We start from the raw sequence: 21,797 nt of genomic DNA, 5'->3' as shown, positions 1-21,797 counted from the left end.
CCATCATCCCGGTCCCTCACAACTAGCGCTGGGAAGAGGGAAGTATCCGCATTACCTCTGCCAGCGCTAGCTCTAGGGCCAGTCCCAGAGGACAGCTGCTCAGGCTTGAGGAGCATGACACCACACGGGTGTTTTCCCCAATTTATAGCAGTCCCCAGTCTGGGTCAGAGCAGGAGCTAACACAGAAGGTGAAAGATGTAGCCACAAGCCTACCCTGAGATGTAAGACAATCGCTCCGCTGGCCCCCTGCCAAACACAGCTATTCTGCGTACCGGCACAAACCACTTCTTTCAGCAGAGCCCGGCTATAATTTTATTTAGACGACGAGCGCTCTGCTCCTTGCCACTCAGATCTCTTCAGCACTCCAGCAAGCTGACCTCTACCCCGCACGCTGTCGCGTGGTCCTCAGGGACTTGGTGTCAAAGCCCGCGGGGCTGAAATGGCGGTGTGTGTTGCAGCCCCGTCTCCACCTTCAAGGATCAGATCTGAGAGGCTGGCAAACCCTGCCAGTCTGTGACAGGTCAGGGCAGCTGGTGCTAAACAAAGGGCATGCAAATATCCAGGAGGCAGGGGGGAAGAAAAACAGAAAGTATTTGTCCACAGAGAAGTGAGGAATATTTTGCTCCTCGGCCCTTTTGTAGAGGTGAGCTGAAGGCAGAGGGAGCCCAGAAAGCTGCCTCCTAGGTTTCCCAGGACTGAACTGACAAGTGAGTCGGGACATGTCTAATAGCCTGTCTCTCTGCGGAGCCCGGAGCTGTTTTGAGGAGATCAGCTCCACTCACTTGCCCCCTCTCGGGCCTGGAGACTAGGCAGTGTAGACATCTTAGAGAGGTACCGAGCACTTGTTTGTTGCTACCTCTCCCAAGTCTATACAGGGAGGCAATATAGACGTGGCCATACTGTCAGTACTACGAGGGATACTTGCAAACATATGCCCCTTGCCCTGGAATAAACTTGAAGGCAGGGTAGATATGCACCTTTATAAATTAATCCAATAAAGACAGATATATAGAGAAACAGCACCAGCTTCTGTGAAGCCAAGTGCACTTCCTCTGATGCAAAAACCTGCCAGAAGCAGACACAGGCACTTTGCTCAAAGGAGAAGGGAATCTATTTCTCTTATTTTTTGCATTGCAGTGATGCTTACAGACCTGACTGAGATCATTGCCTGGCTGTGCTAGATGCAGCTCAGTTGTACAAAAGGCAGTACAAAGAGACAATAGGTTAAGAGTATTAACCCCATTTCACAGATGAGGAACATAGGCTCAGATAGGTTAAGCAGCATGCCCAAGGTCACAGAAAAACAAGATAGGAAGAGCCCTGTCAGACTGGAGAATCTCCCCAAGCCTTCCCGTGGCCTGGAGACCAAATCCAGATGTCCTTGTCGTGTAAAGGAAAGCCCCCGCTCCCCCCACGTTCCTTTAATGCAGCTCCATGCGGGTGTCTGCCAAGTCGCAAAGGCAAACCATCAACTCTCAGCTCTCTGGTCCTACATTTTCATTGCTTTGTTCAAAAGCCCAAGCAGGGGAGAAGTGGGCATTCCCAAAGTCATCCCTTAGCTACTCCCGTGCTGCATTAGTCTGAGAAAAATGACCTGATGAGAAGAGCTAACACCACCCCCAGCAGTATCACACCCTACCACACGCCACACGGTCCAGTTTGGGCAGGCTGCCTCCTAAGCCAGAAGTGGCAGCTGCGGTGTGCAGCATGGTGTGCATGCTAATTAGCTGGGAGCTGTGCTAACTGGCACTGTCCCTCAGCCCTGCTACCCTACCTGAACCGCCGTGCCAGCTCCGCTACACAGCTTCCACGGCAGAACGCAGTGCAGCCGCGCAGCGCACCTGAAGGCATTGCCACCGAGCGTGGCAACTTTTATCTCAGACACGGCCTGAGCCCACTTAGCACCAGAGGGCATTTATTAGAGAAGTCACACATCCCATCTGGGACTTGGCCGCTCAGGCCAGCCCCGCTCTCTGTGGCCACTTTAACTTCATTACCATGAGAACAGCCTTGGTCATCACAAAGGACATTACAATACCCTGCAATGCCTTGTGGGGGTACCCCAGTGCTCCTAATTATAAATCATTATTAGCGAGAGTTATTTTGGGACCCTGCACTTAAAATTAGGTAGTTTATAAAAGAATTAATCACGAGAAGGGGTCAAAGCATTGCAGTTTTTCAAAGAACAGGGACAAATGCTTAGTTCACCGCCCTTCAGCGCTCTCTAATCACCACCTGATTAGGAAGATTAAATGTCACAGACAGTTGTTCTTTCCCTGCTCTCCCAAAATACACCTATTTTTTTGCAGAGCAGAAAGTTGGCTCAGTGACTAGGCAACAGACCACGACAAAGATGGCCTGCATTTATGTCCCTGACATAGCCTTACCTCTGCCCCGCTCCTTTGTGGATTTGGCTTTAATTTCTTTGGGCTAGGGACCAGATTCAACAAGGTATTTCCAAATGCCTAAACTCTCATGAAAATCAGTGTTTGTTGTAACACTGGTAGGGATGGTACCAGCAGTCCTTTTCTATTCAATAGCTCATCCAAGATATGAGAGAGGCAAGATCAAAACCCTTATCTGCCTAAGGGGCACCTGGAAGAGGGGAGATCTGGGTTTCAATCATAACTCCAACAAATATTTCCTTATTTACTGTTGAATATTTATTGGACCAGGCACTGGCGCCCAAACTACCCCGCTCACAGGACAGCATCTGAACGACTTGTTTGTACATTCGCTCTCTCTCTTGCACTTGCTCTCTCTCTGGCCCAATGAATATTTTATATATGACTAATATGAATATAATATGAATACAAGATGAATATCCATGCAAAGTCTATTTTGGGCAATGGAGGGATTGAAAGCTTCACCCCCCACCCCCAATAATATTCCATATCCTCGTAGTTGGAGCACCCTCCTCAGAAATCGGAGATATGGGTTCAAATCCCAGGAACAGGAGGTCATTGAAACCCAAAGCTCAAATGAGTGATGTCACTACCGACTTACAGGATTGTCACTACTGCCACCATCTTCTCTGCATTTACGCAGAGTCCAGTTGGGTCAGTATGCTGCGTGAATGCTGCACAAGCCAAGTCTTAAAGGTGGAACAAGCAGAAAAACGTGCAGTTTTTTAAATTGGGAGGCGCTTAGGCATGACTTGCTCAGCACTGTTAAAACTGGACATAGCCTGTAGCAGACCTTTGGGCTCCCAGAGAACTTTATTGTGGGAAACTTTGGGTGGTTTCAGACTGAATCCCTTCCAGGGATAGGCAGCAGGTTTTAAAGATCTCAATTCTGCTTTGAGTGCTTAAAGAGGCCATGAGGTCCCTAAGTCTTTCTGTGAACTTGGGTCTCTGTGCCTCAGTTTCCTGTGTCTAAAATATGGCTATCTGTGTGAAGTGCTCGGATGGGGGTCATATAAGCAAACAAAGGTAGATTCACAAGACTGATGGCCCCACAATGAGCTGAGCAGATCCTGTATGTGATACTTGGCACCAGGAAAAAAAAATTCCATGACAAGAAATGTCTGGGAACATTTTGAGTTGCATCAAGTCCTAGTGCCTGCTGAAAGCATGCTACAGCTCTGTCCTACTCCCAGCTGATGTGAGTTCTCACCAAGTACTCTCCTTACTTTTATGAAGAGGCAGTGCTGTCAGTCCATGATTTATCATACAACTTTAATAAGTGCATTTTATAGTTTAGGTCATATCCTTTCATGAGACTCATAATTTTAGACTAGTTTTATAGTAACAAAAATGCACCATAAAGTGTCTTTCTCCAGTGAAGCCAATTAGCTCTTCAGCTTAAGCCCTTCCTATGAACCTGAAGGAAGGATTTTGTTTGTCAGTTTTAAATAATATACTCAGATGACAATTTAAATGCTTAGGAAGGTGTATAAGGTAATTCCAAGTGCATTTGAGTCCATTCAGGGAAGCCATAAAGTCCGTCATACCCCCAGAACACGTGAAATGCTGTCCTTTTACAGCTTTCCAGATCAAACTGGTGTAGAAGGGATTTGTAGCTATAATTCTGGTCTCACTCAGCCTGGTTTTACATCAGTCTCACCAAATAGAGTTATGATTTACATGAGGGCAAAAAGATATCAGAATCAAGCCCAACGACTGTACTGCCTGGCAGATCGGAAGATTACCCATTACTGGTCTCTTATTCAGGCAAGTTAAAGGGTGTCTTTCTAGAGATATCAGGTGTTACATTAAGCCCTAACTTTCATCTACCATTGTTAGAAATAAACACAACCCTGAACTAAAACCATTTATCCAAGTGCCACGTTACTCTAAACCGGAGCCAAAGCTGGAAGGCGCAGATAAAATTAAAAAATGGACTCAGACAAAAACTGCATATCCAACTGCACTCCAATATAAAATCCTGACCTCTCATTTTTCCCTTAGACCATTTCTACTTCTGCCCATCGCTAGAGAGGTGAAACAATCTGTTTCTCAAGAAAAAGCAACTGAGGTGAAAATCAAGGTAATGTGGGACCAGCTGTTTGTCTGGTTTAACTCAAAGATTGATGTCATATATCTTGACTTTAAAAAAGCCTTTGATCTAGTATCCCATGCTCACCTCTTAGCACAACTGGCTACCTCCAGCCTTGACCTCACCACGATCCACTGGCTGGGGAACTGGCTCCACGGTCGGACCCAGAGGGTGGTGGTCGACAGAAGGCAATCGTCGTGGTGCCCCGTGACCAGTGGGGTCCCCCAAGTCTCTGTCATTGGGCCGTATTGTTCAACATCTTCATTAATGATGTGGACTTTGGTGTCAGAAATGGACTGGCCAAGTTTGCCAATGATACCAAACTCTGGGGCAAAGTGTCCACACCTGAGGGCAGGAGGGCAATCCAGGCCGACCTTGAAAGGCTCAGGAAACAGGTGGACAAGGACCTGATGGTGTTTAACACTGAAAAATGCAAGGTTCTCCACCTTGGGAAGAAAATCCTGCAGTATCCTTATAGACTCGACAGTGCTATGTTGGCTAGTACTACGGATGAAAGGGGCTTGAGGGTCAAGATTCACCACAAGATGAACATGAGCCTGCAGTGTGATGCTGCGGCTAGTAAAGCGACCAAAATGCTGGCGTGCATCCATAGATGCTTCTCGAGCAAATCCCGGGACGTCATTCTCCCCTTGTACTCGGCCTTGGTGAGGCCGCAGCTGGAGTACTGCGTCCAGTTTTGGGCTCCACAATCAAAAAGGATGTGGAGAAGCTTGAGAGAGTCCAGAGGAGAGCCACGCGCCTGATCAGAGGTCAGGAAAACAGACGACAGGCTGAGAGCCATGGGACTCTTTAGCCTGGAAAAGCGCAGGCTCAGGGGTGATCTGATGGCCACCTATAAGTTTATCAGGGGTGACCACCAGGATCTGGGGGAACGTTTGTTCACCAGAGCGCCCCAAGGGATGACGAGGTCGAACGGTCACAAACTCCTGCAAGACCGTTTCAGGCTGGACATAAGGAAGAATTTCTTTACTGTCCGAGCCCCCAAGGTCTGGAATGGACTGCCGCCGGAGGTGGTTTAAGCACCTACATTGAACACCTTCAAGAGATATTTGGATGTTTATCTGTCTGGGATCCTGCTGACTTCCCGCCCCTGGGGCAGGGGCTGGACTCGATGATCTTCTGAGTTCCCTTCCAGCCCTGATGTCTATGAAATCTATGGGAAAAAATAGTTCACTCATTGGTAAAATGGTTTCAGCTTTGACAAAGTTGTTAAGGTCCTAATGTTGAGTCTCATCTTTTTTATACTTATGTCATGGATCTTTCTTCTTATGATACAGCAAGCATGCCTGTGTAAACATACCATGTGCTCCCTAAATGAAACTAGCTAAGTTTATTATTACCAGTAGTTACTGCAAGTACCATCTCATCATTTTAAATTTAAAGAATCGAGTTCAAAGCACCTCTGCAATCCAGGCTTCCAGACCTCAGGGTGACTTGATTTATACCTGCATAGGAATAAGGGGCCTGACACCACCACCATCTGCTGTCATCTGTTCATCTCCACCAAGGTGTGAAATCACATTTGCACTCCTTGTCTCTCTTCAACCCCATCACAGGGCCTGCGCTGCCCTGATCACATTGCCAGCAATTACACTCTCCTCCCTTCCCAATGCAACCTAGGAGAGGCTAAGCAATTCTGCTGGAGAAACCTTCTGTTCCTCTTCCTGCATCAGGTGGAACTTGGTCCAAAAGCATGTGTGCCCAGCCATTTCCCAGTTGCTGTTGCTGATTCTGTAGGTCTAGCTCTTCAGACCATGTTTTCCTGCCAGCTGTAAGAACCACGAGGCATCCAACCCAACAGAGCAAACAGGCAGCTAATGAATAACTGCAATGGGGGTTGGATCGGGGCCCTGCATGGTACAAATCCCAGAAAGGGGTGCCACAGGACACGCTGGGAGTCCAAAGGGAGAGGAGAGCTCTGCTAGGAGCGCACACATGAGTCTAGAGGTCTATGTGGGTTGCACCGCCATGGATTAGCCCCTGGTATCTGCTCCCAAACGGCAGAGATCCCAAACTGCTGCTGCTGCACAGGCCAAAAACTGCATTTTCCCCTTGCTGCCTTGCCCGTAGTCCTCAATCTAGATGGGGCTCCACAGAAAAGACCCTGTTGCACACACTCTCTATCGCTCCATAGCGCAGGCAAAGCACGGTCTCTTAACAGCCGTCCCATGCTAGCCTCAGCGTCGCTTATACCTCTCACCGCCCGCTCACGCCCTGAAGATCTGTGGAGGAAGAGAAGGGGCCGGAGAGTGTGTCCTTCAGTGGCTGGGTTTCCCCGATACCACTGCGGCCGAGACCCACATGGTTTCCCCGAGGGCACTGGGATATCCCACCCTTCCCCTGTTCTGAAAAGGGGTTTCCTCAATATCTAAGCAGAGGTAGACCTGCTCTCGGCTCAGACCCAGGCAAGCCAAACTCAAGTATTAAACAACACAAGGCATGAGCGACTGGTGCCCCCTGAATCCGGGGGGGGCCCCCGCAGAAGCCGCCGATGGCAGTGGCCCTGTCGGGGGGGCCACCAGCCCTGCCGACAGCATCAGTGTCAGCCATTGGGGGGGCACTGGCCCCATCGGGGGGCACGTGCAGCCCCATGCACCCTCTACCAGTCACCTATGCCACAAGGCAAGAGATGACATCTTTTAAGCAGGTCAAGATATGGTAAATAGATGAGTTTTATGCATATTTCGCAGACATAACAAAATCCTTGGTCAAATAGCCAGCTAAGAGATTTTGCGGCCAGGCTGTGATCAGAGGCCTGTATTTCAGTGCCAGGAACTCGCTTGGAGTGCATGCAGCCCTGGAACGGGCACGCCGCTCTAAGACAGTTATAGTCTCGCTGTTGTCGAGCTATTGATTAGATACAGGCCTGAGACTGCAGACTCCTAGGCTTGGAAAGACTTAAAGTGTCTAGTTCAGCTCCATGTACAGATGCAAGATGTACTGTTCCTATACCATCCTGGACAAATGCCTACCTTGCCTCATTTAGTATGCAGATGCACAAGGAGGATCTGGATGTCAGTGCCTTCAATATTCAGGCTTGTTTAGAGCAAATTTAACCCACTGTGTCATGAAAACATCTGCTGTTGAAGCACCTGCCATAAGGCTCCCCTTGTGCAACTGAGCCTGAGCAGGTGTTCATAAGGAGAACAGAGATGGGAGGGGTGCCAGGAGGTCCCCTCAGATGCACAGACTAAATCCTCCTTCTCTCTCAATCTCTGTACCAATTTCTGTGTCTCTGTCTGTCTCTCTCTCACACACACACACACACACACACAGAGCTATCCCTCCATTTGAGATAATCGATATTGCCAACTCCAACTGTTCCAAAATCATGAGTCATGCCCCCCCCCCGCAAATATCATAAGATGCTTAAAACTGGGGGCTTTCCAGCTTCACATTCTTCAATCTTTTCTCCACTAGTAGTCTGCTTCTCTGTTTAAATGACAGCTGAAGTTCTCACGTAACTAAATGAAGCCAAGAGCTGGTGCTTTCATTAAAAACACCAAATATCACAGGACTCGTGATGAAATCATGTACTTGAAACTCAGCCTTGCTAAGCTCTGCAGCTCAGGAGCTGCATTACCTGCACAAAGCAATCTATATGTTGTGCTGTCTCCTCTCGCATGTCTTCCAGCACCTTAGGGGCGAAGTGAAAAACTTAGGTCAATGATCAGTTAAGCGGCGATATATAGGCTGAATTCACCTGCAAAGCAGGAAGCTGGAGGAGCTCAGTGCACGAGAAAGTTTTAATGCGTCTTTAAAGAAAATTGATCTTTTCAACCAAAGTTATTACCCTCTTAGAGTTATTGACATCTTTGTTGGCAGTCCCATCAGAAAGGCAAAGGGCTGAGTGAGCCTGGAGATTGAAACCCAAGAGGTGGTCCCTTTCAGTTATGGATGATGCATTTCCGCAAGGTACTGTCAAAGGCAGCAAACACTAGAAGTGGCTCTGCGCTGAAAGAAAACCATCTCTGTGGATCACAGCCACGCTTTCACACACAGAAATCTATAGCGCTAGAGCTCTTTCTGCACAATGTACCACTGGGATAACTTCACTGAAGTCAACAGAGTGTTACACTGGCTATAACGGTAAGTTATCCACTGTTTTAACTCGCCTCCTGTCCTCCAGTTAACTTACAGGACAGATCATCATCCGGATTAAAGTGCCATCGCTTCTGCTGTGTTAGGACCATTCGATGCTAGATCTACTCTCCGCTATTGTAAGAATCAGGATCCTGGCCTAAATGGGCCTGTGATCTGATTCTGTATGGCTTCTCTGACGTTAGCTGTGACAATTTACACCGGGGGTGATCCGCCCCAGTGCGAGCCCTGTCGACAGATGAGAGATGCTGTGCCTTATTTGAATATTAGCAGAAACATTCAATAACATTTACCCTGTTCAAAATATACAGTACAAAGATATCTGCATGCAAATGCTCTCCCACGAGACAAGAGTAAGACATCTTCTTTTGAACGGCGTGCTGCGAATCACACAGCCAATTATTCACGGTGTCTCTCGCATAAGAATCCAGTGAGTCACAACTCTTTTGTGGAGCTGGGCTTTTTCTCCCCCCCGCTCCCTTCCTTTTTTCACTGTTATATTTTGAAAATATTTGCTCTTGAGCAATAATGTTACTTTTGTTGCTCATCCCGACCAACTCCTGCGAGGAAAGAGCTCCATTGTGAGAGGAGAGACATCTGCTAAATTGAGATACACAAAAGATCCTGACAAATAAATACACACATACATAAAGGGGGTCTTGGGCATTATGTCCTAACATTCGGTGCTTTATGCATTTGCAAATTAAACACTACATAATAGCACTGAGTAACAATGAGTAAATCTCCTTAGCGCCTCTTCTTTTGCCACCCAGCTTTTAGAGGTGTTCTTTTATGTAAAGCCTTTAATGAGGGAAATTAAACACTGTCATCTTCATAGACATCCTTGCTGTCTGCCCTGGCTTCTGAAACAGAAGGAAACCTGAGCAAGTATCTAGGAAGGCTGCGCTTGGGCTTTAATTGTTGATCTGACATCAGGAGCCCTTAATATATTCTAGACACAGATACCAAGCGTGTCGGACCCTGGCCTGGATGTACTGCCTGTCAGGAAACTCGGGAAAGCAACTGCTCTATAAAACCCCAAGTTTTATGTTGTTGGGGGTTTTTTTAAACACACAAGAAATGTTTTAGAATTGTACTCCTAACCAAGCTTTCTGGAAGATCATTTGATATTATGACTGCCTGGATAAATCAGCTGTCAGCTGTCCACAGAATAAACTGCATTGAATACTTGATGCTTTGCTCACAAACACTTCCAAGTACTTTATAGCTAGTATTAGCAGCACTGCTACCCACTGGAAAAGGACTCCCTCAGCACCTCCCGTTTCCGCAGTTTGCTCCGAACCTGCCATGTGGAACGAGGGCCCCAGCGCTGACTGCAGACCTGCGTGGGCCAGGGCGAGGGGCTCCCAAGACTGCAGGGATCTGCTTGCATAGGCTCCTTCACCAGATCAAAGCCATCATCCACTGCACATGCATGGGTTCGTCTTCCCTGGAAAGTTTCTCTGAAAGCAAACGTTAACACTGATTTTGCAAAGGACAGAGGGAGCGTGTCCGTGATACTGCCCCAAAATCCTTAGGCAAAGGCTGTGACAGGTTTCTCAAATATCCCTAGCTTCATTATGACATTTTAATAATACTGAGAATATTCATCCTGGGGTTTAGGGAGCCGGGTTTAGAACAACAAGTCACGCAGGCTGGCAGAGCCTGCAGAAGCCAGCTCACTCGTTTCACTTGCTTCTTTCACTCTTTTCACTAACTTAAGTCACTCTTTGCACTACCTTATTTCTCTTTCTCTCAGTGCTCTTCCTCCTGCCTGTAAAAGGGAATGCTAGGCACTGTGGGGTAAACATTTCAAAAATGCTCGACTGATGCAGTAGCTGTCTCCTATAGAGTTAATTTGACTTTGGGCCAGATTTTCAAAGATACCTGTCTAAAGTGCACACATTGGTTCAAATTTGCACTGGACACTTATGCTAAATATGTTCAGGCACTTTGGAAAAAACTAGCCGTACCCTTCTTCAGTACCTAAACACTAGCCAGCATTATTCAGAGCCGCATTAACTGACTTTATCAAGACGCAACCATTCCAGCATATCCACATCCATTTGAAATGTCCATTAACATGTACTGATCCTTGCTTGAAATGTTTTGGTTGACAGAGCAGCCAAGAGCACAGAAAGGGGCAGCTGCAGTTACCAGGAACAAGAAGTCACCACTGGGGAATTTTTGCAATCGCATCCCAACTTCTACAAGCTGGCAGGAAAGACACTGTTTCCTGGAATGGATTTTTTGCCATTCAGGGGCAGAAAAATAGTGGACACCACCACATGACATTCTTCTCCTCTTGTGCAAAATCAAGCCCCGGGTGCGTTTCTTCCAATCCTGTTGGAAACTATTTATGCTGAGTTGACTCAGGCTCGTTAGTTGGATATTTGGGATCACAATCATTATTTAGTGATCATGTTTGCTGCCTGAAATACACATTATGCATGTGTGGGTAAAGACGGTCCCTTTTCTGGGGAAAGATAACACAATGCCACTGAGTGCAGTGGAATGACATCCATTTGCATGGAGCTGATTTCAGTGCTGCTGACAGGTGTTCAATGTGGGTGCTTGAACCACCTCCGATGGCAGGCTGGTCCAGACCTTGGGGGCTCGGACAGTAAAGAAATTCTTCCTTATGTCCAGCCTGAAACGGTCTTGCAGGAGTTTGTGACTGTTCGACCTCGTCATCCCTTGGCGCGCTCTGGTGAACAAACGTTCCCCCAAATCCTGGTGGTCACCCCTGATAAACTTATAGGTGGCCATCAGATCACCCCTGAGCCTGCGCTTTTCCAGGCTAAAGAGCCCCATGGCTCTCAGCCTGTCGTCATAAGGTCTGCTTTCTCTGGACTCTCTCAAGCTTCTCCACATCCTTTTTGAATTGTGGAGCCCAAAACCGGATGCAGTACTCCAGCTGCGGCCTCACCAAGGCGGAGTACAAGGGGAGAACGACGTCCCGGGATTTGCTCGAGAAGCATCTATGGATGCAAGCCAGCGTTTTGGTCACTTTACTAGCCGCAGCATCGCATTGCAGGCTCATGTTCATCTTGTGGTCAATGATGACCCCCAAGTCTCTTTCTTCTGTAGTGCTAGCCAGCGTAGCGTTGCAGAGCCTATAAGGATGCTGCAGGTTTTCCTTCCCAAGGTGGAGAACCTTGCATTTTTTGGTGTTAAACACCATCAGGTTCTCGTCCGCCCATTTGCTGAGCTTGTCCAGGTCAGCCTGGATCACCCGCCTATCTTCTGGCATGGATGCTTTGCCCCAAAGTTTGATGTCATCGGCAAACTTGGCCAGTCCGTTCCTGACTCCAATGTCCACATCATTAAGGAAGATGTTGAACAGTATGGGTCCAAGGACAGAGCCTTGGGGGACCCCACTGGTCACAGGGCACCACGATGAGTGAGTTCCGTCAACCACCACCCTCTGGGTCCGACCACGGAGCCAATTTCCCAGCCAGTGGATCATGGTGGACCCAAGGCCACGACTGGCCATTTTCATCAAGAGGCGATCATGGGATACCAGATCAAAGGCTTTTTTGAAGTCAAGATATATGACATCAATCTCTTCTCCCTTGTCCAGGTGATAGGTCACCTGGTCGTAGAAGGAAATGAGATTGGTCAAGCAAGACCTACCCGCAACAAACCCGTGCTGGCTATCCCTTAGGATGTTGGCCTCGGCCAGTCCATTAAGGATGGCCTCTTTAATAAACTTTTCTAAGATCTTCCCCAGGATAGAAGTCAGGCTGATGGGCCTGTAGTTAGCCGGATCCACTCTCCTCCCTTTCTTGAAGATCGGCACCACATTGGCCTTCTTCCGGTCTTCAGGCACTACACCAGAGCGCCAGGAGTTTTCAAAGACCCGTGCCAGGGGTGGGCTATGACGCTCGCCAGCTCCTTGAGTACCCTGGGGTACAGATTGTCAGGGCCAGCTGACTTGAAGGTATCCAGCTTCTCAAGGTGTTCCTTCACGAGGTCAGCATTTATGGAGGGCAGGGGATCTCCCCCACCCAGACCTCCCTGTCCCGTAGCAGGCACGGGCGTCCCATGGGACTGACGAAAGACCAATGCAAAGTACCCATTTAATAGGTTGGCTTTTTCCTGGGCGTTAGTTGTCAATTGCCCCATCTGGTTCAGCAGCGGTCCAATGTTGCCCTTGCTTTTCCTCCGGCTCCCCACATATCTGAAAAAGGACTTTTTCAGATGTGCATGAAATTATGTCAGCAGGCTTTCTCTGCAAGGAGCCGCACAGAATTTGAACCCAAGGCAGAAGAGCTACTGGGAACACAACTGATGCTTGCAATGGTGCCAGCCCATATGTGCTCAATTGCCAGTACTTCCAGTCTGCAACAAGAACAAAGGTGCTCCCCTGTCCCTTTCTATGGTGCTTGTGTGGGACAAAATAAAGAAACAATTCAATGTACTACCAGAACCCCTACAAAGTGTTGCTGTATCCTAAGTGCAGCCAGCTCCTCTGGAGACAGGCAATGGTATAATTAAGCCAAAAGGCAACAGGGAGAAAGAATGTGCTTATTAGCGGATAATCACACTCCTAGGACATTCACAGTTACAGGGACCACCCAGAAGGATCAAAATCCCTCCAGAAGGAGATTAACTGATAATAAACATACTTGGTTGCGTTTGCCTTTTTGTGAGCATAGATCTGATTCCAGGAAGGAGAAAAAATAAAGATGAGGACAGAAGGATTTTGTGTCCTCCAACAGTTTTAGTTGCATGTGCGGTGCAGCTGGAATAACGGAGCCTCTTGAAGCACTGTGAGAACGTACTGAATGTGCCCCTAATCGGCAGTGGTTTATTATAAAAGCAGGAGCATTCTGTGATGGATTATGTTACTTGACTAAGTATATATAGTATCTATCCTGGGAGTTAATAATTGGAGGAGGCTGGCGGTGAAGGAGAGAGCCCTTAGCTAGTCTAAGTAGGCTTCCATGAAGCTATGCTGATTTACACTGGCTGAGGATCAGGCTTGAAAGAGTTAGGTGGAGACAGCATCTGTTATAGTGGCATATTGTTTGCTCAGAGATTTCCCTCTTGTGTGCGGTACTTAATAACGCTTTCCCAGAGCGCTCTTTGCCAGCTTGACTAAGCTCAGGGCTTTCTCTGCACCCAGGTCCCACCAGCCCCCACACTGGTCTCTCTTTTAAGGCATTCATATTACCTAAGGGCCTCCCAAAGCCTCGACAGGGGTTGGGCAGCTGGTGGGTCTTAATGGCTGACCATTATACTAACATGGTCTCATTTGTGTCCTTACGCTCTGCTTCCTGACTGTTTGCATGTTGTCTATTGTCCTGGGGCTCTATGAAGTAGAGATCAACTTATGTTTGAACAGTGCCTAGCACAAGGGAGCCCAAGTCCATGACTGAGACTGCTCCCAGACAAATCATCATCATCATTAACAACAGCAACAGCAATAAATAAGAATGATAGTCGTAGTAGTTGCCTGGAGAGACAACACATCTGCATTGGTGTGACTGGTGAAAAGAAGGAGCAGGCGGGTAATTTAAATCCAATGCCACATAGAATAGCCCCTGGCAGAATCAGGGTAACACTACACCTGTATAAACTGTGCTAGTAGAGATGCTGTCTGTCTACAGCATATCCTAGGGTAAGTACTCAAGGTAAAAAAGCTGTGACCCACTCCACCATCATCTAGCGGAGGGCAATGTAATAGCAGCCTACAACAGGCAGCTGCCCTGGCACAGTTGCATCTCTATGGCTGCCAACTGATGTCACATCTGGAATTGTACAGGTGTTCGTGTCCATTGCCCCAGGATACACCCTCAAAAAAGTTTCCTGGATAAGAAATCATAGCAACTTACCCTGGGATATTGCCAAGGGCACCTCTGCGATTATCCCAGATTGCATCACTGAATCCATGGCAGAAAAGCAGCAGAGCGTTCAGGGCGAAGTGCGTAAACACCACCCCTGGGGTATTTTTATTCTGAGACAAACACAGGCACAACTTATCAGGGACAAGTTCCTAGCCTATCTGCTCCAGATACCAGTGTCATTTATGTTGGTGTACAAAGCTAAAGTGAGTTGCCCCTGTCTCTGCAGGCCCTTTAACACTGTGCCGTGCCTGTTCAGTCTCTCTTTCCTGGTCCTCCTGCTTTGGCTAGGACCAGGGATGGAAAGGGGCTGCCCGGTAATGTTATTTTGCAAATGATGAATAGAGCACAAAGCCAGAAGAGAACATCAGCACATTGTGGGCCAGATTTGCAGGCACTTTATTTGGGGGCCACATTTTCAGAAGTGTTACTGGGAACCCAGATTTTCAAGGGAGCTGAACACCCAAGAGATGAGCTCCTTGGAAAACCGACTGCTCATTTTGGCATCTGAGGCTGATAGGAATAGAGGGCACCTTCATATCCAGGCCCTGCCGAAGGTTGGCAGGATTTAGTCACCTCATTTTGTAATCCTGGCTGGGATCAGAGCTCTTTTGAGCATCATCCTTATGTAAACAGCCAGGAGTGGAAGTGGTTTATTTTACTCTTTGGACATACACACAGTCTGTAAAAAGGGCGTCCAGGCATCCATATCCAAGAATCTGGCAGCAGCCTGATCTTCTTATGTAACCTTAGGGAGCAAGCCAGTCAGTCTCAGCAAAACTAAAACTACTTGCCCTCACCAAGCCACCCCCTTCCCAGCTCTTCCAAACTTCCACATACGCGGTGGGAGAAAACTGTGCATCCTGCAGCATGCCCTGAAGTACTCTCTCAAACCAAGAGGTGGGGAGTGAATCCCAAATCCAAGGGCTTTAAAAACATCAGTTCACAGTACCAGTTCTTACACCAACGTCACAACTGCCATATGTGGAAGCTAGGGCTTAAGAAAGCTTAAGAAAGCTCTGTCAGTGCCTTATCTTGGCTACGTCATCATCATCTTCTTCTTTCTCATGCACAGGAGCTCTACCCGCGCCTCGCGCCACAACACCTCTGCTCTGGGTGCCATACACACCTAGAACAAAGAGTTTACAGGTGTAGAGCAAAAAGTAGCAGGGGAGGAGCAGAAGAAAATAATCATTGTCTGCGCTGTGGGCAGTGGTCTCTGCATACCAATCCTCTCTTCAAACCAATTGGGCATTCAAAGCCCCCCACAGCATGCGTGCACCAGGATTTGTCAAGCGATGCAACAGCAGCATCATGCCACTGGCCTTCCAGGGACCATTTCCAGTCATGCAAAGTTACAGACCATGGTAAGCCCGGGACCCATCTTTGTTGCCTCCCAGTTAAACCAGGAGGCTCGCCGAGAAACGCACCCTACCTGCTCAAGCTGACTCTGCACATGGCCAGTCCTAGAAAGGAGCCATGGCAGCGGGTATTGAGTGCATGCCCAATGCCACACTCAGTGTCTACGGCAGGGGTTGCTGTTAGTATGCTACCAAATACCCAGGAGGTGGCACAAGTGGGCAGGATGCACTTCCCAGCACAGACATGACCTACAACAGTGTGCTCTTTGACACCCTCAGGTGACTGATCCTTGTACAAGGGTTTGTGCCCACTACCACAGCAGTGCAAACAATGTGGGACAGGACTTTTCCAAAGCATATCCGTGATGAAGGAGAAGAAATTGCACTGAAAAACTAAAGGCACTTGTGCTCCCAAAATGCTTGGACACTTCTGAAAACCTCTTCTGTCATTCGAGACCTTTATTCTGGGCAGTCAAGGCCTGTGTGTTAGCAACGATCATCCAGAGCTCAAAACCCACCGTCAGCCCAGCAGAGGACTGGCAAAGTCTGAGTTCATCACTAAAGAGAATAAGCCGGTGATGTCTGAATAATGCACACAGCATGAATGTGCCTCACTGAAAGGCTGGCATTAGTTTGCTTCCAAAGTCTGTCATTCAAAAGCTGTATCAGGTGCTGTTCCCTATCGCAAGGAGTTTTCTATCAGCGGGGATGTAATGCAGACCACATCTCTGGCCTATTCCCTTCTTAACCGTCTTTTAACCAGGAAGCCCCAGGAGAGGATGAATTTCCCCATTATTCCTTTTTCAAACCATGTTGTGGGTTATTGGTCTCTGCCTTATCAGCCATCGAAGTTCCCTTAAAAACACTGAATAAGACACAAATTGCAAATTAGGCTTTAATTAGACTCTGGCACCTGCTTCCTGCCCAAGAAATACAATAAAGACATCTATAGGTTGCTATGGCAGTCCAAAAACATAGATTTCTGTTTCACTCCCTTTTGAAGACAAATTTACTCAGTGCTATAACTTGTGTGCCAAAGTGATTAACACTTTAATGCTAATATCAAGCTGGACCAGTTACACACATTTTATTCATTAGAAGGCATCGTTTTTCAACTGTGTCTTATCAGTATGCAAATTAGATTTTGACTCTGCAGTCATCTGCTCCCAAAGCACAGCCAAAGTGAATTCAATTAATGCGATTTACATTCCAATGTGACATGCAAGGCTGTGTTTGGCTTGATAAGGCAACCAAGTGGGAGCTGGACTCCAAACACAAGGCTGTAACCCTCTCCTTCTCATGGCCAGACTACCTTGCTGGGTGACACTTAAACTGGGAGAGTTTGAGAAGACCAAACCACCACGCAAGGTACAAAAACGAGGGAAGAAGTCTCAGGCCTGCTCTTCTCGGCATCACTTATATACTGAAGAAGCCTTGTCAATGGGCCTGCTCGTGTCCAAGGGGATTTCTACAATGTTCTTCGTCTTGCTTTGTAGACGGTATCGTGCAATGGGTATCAAGCATAGTGCACCTGTCGCTCCTTGTGCTAAAGATGCCCACTCCCCAGGAGATACAGTTGTACTGCTTCCCACGGGAAGGCCCAGCACTGGCCAATTCAGTAGCAAACATCCCTCATGGAGAAACATCTTCCTAGGCATGTCATTTGGGTCTGTAACTACCCATTTCCACAGCAGCAAACACATTTTAAGCCAGGGGTCAAGTGGAGGGGAAGAAAAAATGCTTGTGGGGAGGGCCCTGCCTCCTCAGAAGTGCAATGAGAACGTATCTCCCCCTCCATCTACTTTCACCACCAGCTTAGCTCTTCCCTGGACACACGACCTGGGCATTGCCCATTTTGCTCACTGTGCCACCAAGGCTTCAGCCTTCAAGGGAGGCTTCTTAGCTGATCTCTCTCCATCAGTGTCAATCCCCAGTACAGAGAACGCACACTTGGTCTAATTCAGGGGTGCACATCAGTGGCAGCTGCATCTAAATAGGCGCTTGGCTCAGCCTGATTCAGATGTGAACGGTCTTGGAGCATTGCATCAATGTCTGGTGAGTGGGACTGGGTGATGGCAAATTTAGACTCCAGGCCTGAACTTAGTGCTAAAAATACAGAGGAGGACTAACCAGCCTGGACTGCTAATGTCAGTGGCCCAGAATAGTGCAGGAGCATTAACTTGCTAGGCACCATCTAGGCATATCCAAATGCCTCACCCACCTGTGTCTGGGCACTTCCCCAGTGGTCTGATGTAGAGACCATCAGAGCATTGACCCCTAGAGTTGATTTGGGGCCCTAAGATAGCCCTTGTTCTCGTGCAAAACCAGTTTTGCAGTAAAGTAAATGCAGAAACAAACTCGATTCGAATTCTCCAATTATGAATACTGTCAGCAAGTGAAGAACAACGCAATATATACCTAGCTCTACTGTTATGATCCAAGCAGGAAGAAGACGTTTTACAACTTAGAATCTGTTCATCTAAAAATCATAAGAAATTGTAACGCATGGCCAGTCTGTTAAGGAGATCTCACCCAAATTCAGAGGCACTGGATTTTCATTAGGTCTGCAGACAGCAAAGGATGTGAGAGGAACCCACCTCAGCACAGCGAGCCCCTTTTTTATCCTTCCCTTCAAATAAAGGCTGACAACATTAGTTGATAGAGACGTTGATAAATATGTTCAGAAAGGAACAAGCAGGTTGTAACAGGGCGGTCTGGCCCTTTAAGCGGGAGCAGACAGCGCTATTGTAGAAGCCCAGCTGTGGGCGATTAGCGACTTCGGGAGTAATCCCCTGACTGTTAAAAACCCAAGGGAGAGAGCATGGGGGGAGCAGCCCACAAGCAAGAGTGGATCTGGATCCCAGAGAAGCTCAACCCCAGGAAGGAGCCAGAGCCAAAGGCCTCCCCTCCTGCCTGGAGACAGGCTGCAGGCTTTGATTTATATGAGGAAGGGCTGTGTTTTCATTTAAAGGACCTGCTGACAAGCCCTCCAGGGGCAAGCCAGCCTGCAAGGTAGCAGGCTCACAGACTCGCTTGCAGAACTGAAAGCCCCTAGTGTGACCGGCTGGGGGGATCCCATGGGGGAGGGATTCAGTAGATCCAAGGACCCATGGGCATCCAGGTCAAACCTGGCTCCTAGCAAGGATGATACTCTGGTGAAGCTGTGCTGGCTGCGTTCTGGCCTCCTGCCAAGCTCTGCGGGAGGTTTCGACCTGGGGTTGGCAACTTATGGCCCACAGGCCAGGTCCAGCCCTTCTTAACCTTCAGACCCAGCCTGCAGACGTGGGGCTTCGGTAGCAAGGGGGTGCCTTCTGCAGCCGCTCTCCCCACGCTGCTGCGGGAAAGGTGCCAGTGGAGGGCACTTGCTCTATGCCGTTAGGGAGATGGGCACTGGCAGGGCCCTAGCACCCAGCCCTCCACTCACCTCCGATCCAGGGTACATCGTTCCGGCCCACAGCTGGAAAAGGCTGCCCACCCCTGCTGTGGAGCGCTACCTCTTCCCCTCCGAAAACGTGGTGTAGGGTGGAGACACTTTGTCCTTCATTTACAAAGATGCATCAGTCCTCCTGAGCTCCTCTTATCACAAATAAAACAGCTTTCAAAAGGAAATGAGGAAGACTCACATTTTGGCGCGTGTGATGCTCCCTCAGTCTCCTTCTGCTCATTCAGCAGCTCATTATCTCCGGATGGGTTGCTGACTGGAGAACAGCTTGGTGTTGAACCCTGCCTCACCCCTCCGTCTAAAGGCCACTCCATCTGGTGGTCAATCCAGGCCCCGAGGACTCTCCATCGGTGACCTCTCCCCGCTAAATCCAGTGCTGCTGCCCAAGGGAGGCAACAGGATAAATGCCACGCTTCTGCCAGAGCACCGACCTTGCTCCTAATTGCTGCCATGTCATCTCCCCAGCGCTGATGGATCAAGAGCACTGGGTACTAGAGGCCAATGTATTTTAAAAATGTCCACACAGATATCCTGAAACTGGGCACATAGGAGGTAAAAGCATCATTAACTGCTTAATTGTTCACATTGCAGCAGGCATCCTATTGGCTTTCTACTCTGAGACAGGCAGGTGAAGACTGGGCGCATCATTTTCTGACTAAATCCATGTTTTCTCTGGCAGCACCACAGAGCTCCTTCTGCCTTAACAGTCCCCTGAAAGCCTGTCTTTTTTCTCTCCTGGGTATGATCAAAACTGACTGTGAAGAGATTTACAACATGGCAAATGAGAAACACGGGCCCCAGGTTCTCCTCTCTATTACGCCAATGCAAGGGGGAAGGAAGGGCACAGGTTTCAGCAGTGCCCAACTCATTCTACTGATTTCTATGGCACGGAGCAGAATCTGAAGCGCTCTGCAGGCAGATAAGCTCTTGTCTCAAAGCTACAGCACGACTTCACACCCGGTGATTTACAGCATTGACCCAAGCTGCCGGCCTCTGAGTAAAGTCTTAAAATAGACGTGCAAGAGTGTGTTGTGTTCTGGGCTATTGATGCCTTTGGCCAATGATTTGCTTTTCCCAGAGGTAGAAAACAGCTGGCCCAGGAGTGGTGCCAGTAGCAGGGGCCTCCATAAATCTTAGGGAAGGGAAGGGTTGTACAGAGACAAGATTGCACTGAGTCTGAGAATTGTATTAAACTGAACCACGGCTTTTGATTTGTGAGCTGATTGCATACGTGCCTTTAGGAACAGTCCCCTACCTGCTTTGTGTTCTTCCCCCCGTCACCCCAGCAGTTGCAATTTGTTCTTCCTGGGACGTAGATTCTCTTGTTCCAAACAAGGGAGAAACTTCCTGGAAGAGAAAGAAGATAGATTCTGGGGACCACAGTCAAAAACCAAGGTCTTGTAGCTCTATTCATTCTGCAGATGTGTTATAAAGAGCCCCAGGGAGGTCATGGTGTGCATGGCACATGGATAAAGCAAGGCAGATGGGCCAGGAAGACAATAAGTCAGAATTTGGTCAACGTCCCAACTCTTCTCTTGTACAAGCAGCGGAGCAGCTTCTAGCTTGTCGGAGGACACTCCTTTGCCTCACTGCTTCCTTTCCACAAGTTCATTTTACACAAGGTCTGTTTTTTTGTTGGCCAGAAGAAAACCAAAAATAATGATGACAAGGGGGAATGCACATACCATTAATGGCCTCTGAGCCCCACACCCTCATCCCCTCAAACTCTGATCCTGCATGGATTGGGATGAGCCCAAATTCCAAGTTCTTAAGATGCTAAGAAAAGCAGGGATGTTATAGCCAAGGCTGCTTCCATAGTTTCATAGTTGGTAGGGTCGGAAGGGACCTCAGCAGATCATCAAGTCCGACCCCTGCTATGGCAGGAAAGAGTACTGGGGTCAAACGACCCCAGCTAGGTGATTGTCCAGCCTTGTCTTCAAGACCCCCAGGGCAGGAGCCAGCACCACTTCTCTTGGAAGCTGGTTCCAGATCCTAGCTGCCCTGACCGTGAAGTCGCGCCTCCTGATATCTAACCTAAATCTACACTCTGTCAGCTTATGACCTTTATTTCTAGTCACTCCTGGTCATGCTCAGGGGAACAGGGACTCCCCCAGTGCCTGCTGGTCCCCTCTGACTAGTTTGTAACAGGCCACTAGATCCCCCTCAGCCTTCTCTTGTGGAGGCTGAACAGGTTCATGTCCCATAGCCTCTCCTCGTAGGGCCTGCATGTATGGATCTGTCCCATACTCGGCATGCATACTCAGCAGAAGAGAAGCTGAGAGCCAGAGCAATGTTCGGATGATTGATGGGCTTGCTCCCCATTTTGAGTTGGTGAGCTTATATAAAATGCTGTTAGGAGTGCTTATCTTTGCTTCTGGATTCATGATGTGTTCTTTGTGCAAGAGGGTTCAGTACACTAGGTTTGGACAGTAGGACAGTGGAGTCCCAGACCATGTAATATCGAGCTGGTAGTTGGCTTCGTGTTTTTTTCAAATAGAAAGCACATACTTATGTTTTTGCTGGGTT

Source organism: Crocodylus siamensis, chromosome 2, assembly GCF_052110815.1.
Source record: "Crocodylus siamensis isolate JL-2025a chromosome 2, ASM5211081v1, whole genome shotgun sequence".
In the NCBI taxonomy this organism is placed as follows: Eukaryota; Metazoa; Chordata; order Crocodylia; family Crocodylidae; genus Crocodylus; species Crocodylus siamensis.
This window is presented reverse-complemented; position numbering follows the sequence as displayed.